Genomic DNA, 637 nt, shown 5'->3' with positions numbered 1-637 from the left:
CCATCTGCACATCCGTTTACATTTATCTCAGCACCGACCGTGAAAAGTTCGCTCACTACAGTACGAGTAATCAGTTAAAAAACTAACTGATGGTAGTGAAATACAGAAGAAGAATCTAAGTGTAATTCACGAGCATAGTTGTGACCGGCCAATCTACAACTGACAGGACCCCTCAGCCTGCAATTCTCAATACAAACACAAGATTACCATACACACGCGTCCCTTTTCACAGGTGCTGTTTGAGTGGCTGTAGGCTGGCTTGCCAAAACACAGTAACAAAGTGGACGTAATCAAAGTATCACCCGGATTTTAGTCGCTTAGAATGAGACCTGACACACTGACCCTCGCTCGTTTTATCAGTATCATGAAGCATAACTCGATTAACACGAATTATCCACGCAAAACAGCTGTGACAACAGCACTGGGTCGCAGACCTACATAATGTTCTCCATTATTGTTCACAGAAAGCTTCATTCCGTCCACTAAGGACATTCATGTAAAGTTCGTGGTCGTACATTTCAGATCACTATCACGATATGTACAGATTCACACTATCACACAAAGGTACATTCTCTTATAGTGCTGTGACGACAAAAGCCAAAGTGGAGGACTTAAATATTTTGAAACGGCTTTGTCG

The sequence above is a fragment of the Opisthorchis viverrini genome (assembly GCF_000715545.1).
Source record: "Opisthorchis viverrini unplaced genomic scaffold opera_v5_151, whole genome shotgun sequence".
NCBI classification, from domain to species: Eukaryota; Metazoa; Platyhelminthes; class Trematoda; order Opisthorchiida; family Opisthorchiidae; genus Opisthorchis; species Opisthorchis viverrini.
The sequence above is the reverse complement of the archived record's forward strand: the minus strand, read 5'-3'. Positions refer to the sequence as shown.